This window comes from Penaeus monodon, chromosome 2 (assembly GCF_015228065.2).
Source record: "Penaeus monodon isolate SGIC_2016 chromosome 2, NSTDA_Pmon_1, whole genome shotgun sequence".
Classification (NCBI taxonomy): domain Eukaryota; kingdom Metazoa; phylum Arthropoda; class Malacostraca; order Decapoda; family Penaeidae; genus Penaeus; species Penaeus monodon.
This window is the reverse complement of record NC_051387.1, coordinates 48,580,519-48,583,018: the sequence shown is the minus strand read 5'-3', so window position 1 is coordinate 48,583,018 and position 2,500 is coordinate 48,580,519. Positions and strand designations below refer to the sequence as shown.

The following is a 2,500-nucleotide window of genomic DNA, read 5'->3' as shown; positions in this document are numbered from 1 at the left end:
TTGTTCTCTTCAAATAAATGCAGCAACTAATAAACGATCTGAATAGAGAAAGTCTCAAAGTCGGACTTAGGATGAACAAGAAAAAAACTAAGATTATGTTTAACATGATCTTAGTCTTGTACATGTATCTGTTCAATTCGAACAGATGCATGTACAAGGCGAAGCACTAGAGGCAATAGACAAGTATATGTACCTAGGTCATCTCGTACAGACAAACACATATAGCGAAAAGGAAATTAAGCGACGCATCAGTCTAGGCTGGAGCGCCTTCGACAGACACAGTAGCATACTAAGAGGCTCCTTGCCATTATATTAAAAAATAAAATTCTTTAACCAATGCGTCCTCCAAGCTTATGACCTATGGGTCAGAAACATGGACTACAACGAAATTGCCGGAGAGGAAATTAATAAGTGACCAGAGAGGGATGGAGATGTTAATGCTGGGAATTAGCCTAAGGATGAGGGCGACGTGGAGCAGGGAACAGACGAAAGTGGAAGATATACTTGTGAGCATCAAAGAGAAAAAATGGCAGTGGGCAGGTCATATATGTCGGAGACAGGACGACAGATGGCGTGACGAAATAACGAAATTTTGGGGCCAAGACTGGAAACAAAAAATGCAAGACAAAGTTGGAAAAGATTGGGAGTGGCCTACGTCCTGCAGTGGATTGATTCAGGATGATGATGATGATGATGATGTGTGTGTGTGTGTGTGTGTGTGTGTGTGTGTGTGTGTGTGTGTGTGTGTGTGTGTGTGTGTGTGTGTGTGTGTGTGTGTGTGCGCTCGCGTGACAGAGAGAAAGAGAAGGGAGGGAGGAAGAGAGAGAGGAAGAGAAAGAGAAGAGGGAGGGAGGAAGAGAGAGAGAGAGAGAGGAGGGAGGGAGAAAAAGAGAGAGAGGTAGATGAGGAAGGGAGGAAGAGAGAGAGAGAGAGAGATGACTTCGGAGAATCTCATAAGAAACACACTTCTTGGAGTGATATCTCACAGCGGGAGGGAGGGAGGAAGAGAGAGAAGGGGAGAGGGAGAGGGAGAGCGAGGAAGAGAAAGAGAGAGTGTAATAATGTGTGGAGTAATCCCACTGCGCTTGCCACCAATGTAATAATGCGGGGAGTTATTCCACTGCATTGTCACCCCTGTAATGATGTTTGGAGGACGTGCCCCCACTTGCATCCTACTGCTGTAATGTCGTGGAGGTTATCCCACTTGCTGCAGTGTAATGTAGTGGAGAGTTAGGTATTTCTCTTTGCTGGCACAGGTTCGGTTCTTAATGTTGAGTAAAGTCGTCGGCCTGGGAAGAGCGAGGCATCCTGACAAGCCGAGCGGTCTCAGTCGACTGCTCAGAAATTTCTAAGAACTAACTTCGTTTTGAAACATTTGATAGTGGAAAACATTGAAAGAATTTGAATGAACACAAATTCAGATACATGTCGTCACATGATGGTCACATTTTCTAATGAGTATTTTGAATATAAACAAGACATAAAGACAAAAGAATAACAGCATGGAAATTGTTTACAAGCAATGAGGGTTGGCTTAGCGTGTTCTAAGGTCTCTTCGTCATTGTCACGGTTGTAGATCTGTTGGACAGTGGAATTACTGTAAGATGGTATGCAAGGCGAGAGAGATCACGAGAAAGGGTCACTATATATATATAATATATATATATATATATATATATATATATATATATATATATATATATATATATATATTTTGTATATATATGTATTATTATATATATATTATATATATATATATATATATATATATATATAATATATATATATATAATGTATAGAGAGAGAGAGAGAGGGAAGAGAGAGGGGGGGGGAGGGAGAAAGAGAGAAAAGATTTTGATTTGATTTGACAAGTTCACTGAGACAAAAACATACATCAGAGGAGGAGAGAGAGAGAGAGAGGAGTGGGAGAGAGAGAGAGGGAGGAGAGAAAGAGAGAGAGGGAGGAGAGAAAGAGAGAGAGGGAGGAGAGAAAGAGAGAGAGGGAGGAGAGAAAGAGAGAGAGGGAGGGAGAGAAAGAGAGAGAGAGGGGGGGAGAGGAGGGGGGGAGAGAGAGAAGGGGAGGGGAGAGAGGAGAGAGAGAGAGAGAGAGAGAGAGAGAGAGGGGGGGAGAGAGAGAGGGGAGAGAGAGAGGGGGGAGAGGAGAGAGAGAGAGAAGGGGGAGAGGGAGAGAGAGAGGGGGAAGAGGAGAGAGAGAGAGGGGGGGGAGGGAGGAAAGAGAGAAAAGATTTTGATTTGATTTGACAAGTTCACTGAGACATACATCAGAGGAGGGGAGAGAGAGAAAGAGAGAGGGAAGAGAGGAGAAGGAGAGAGAGAGAGAGAAAGGGGGGAGAGAAAGGAGAGAGAGAGAGAGAGAGGGAGGGAGAGAAAGAAAGAGAGAGAGAGAGAGAGAGACGAAAAGAGAGAGAAAGAGAGAGAGAGAGAAAGAGAGAGAGAGAGAGAGAGGTGGTGAAGGAGAAAGAGAAAAAGGTGGAGGCCT

The 2,500-nt window shown here is 43.8% G+C and overlaps 1 protein-coding gene across 2 annotated transcripts in view; it reads left to right on the top strand.

Annotated features, from left to right (window-relative positions):
* LOC119583339 overlaps window positions 1–2,500 on the top strand; it is a 15,612-nt gene that overhangs the window by 3,406 nt on the left and 9,706 nt on the right. The window lies entirely within an intron of this gene.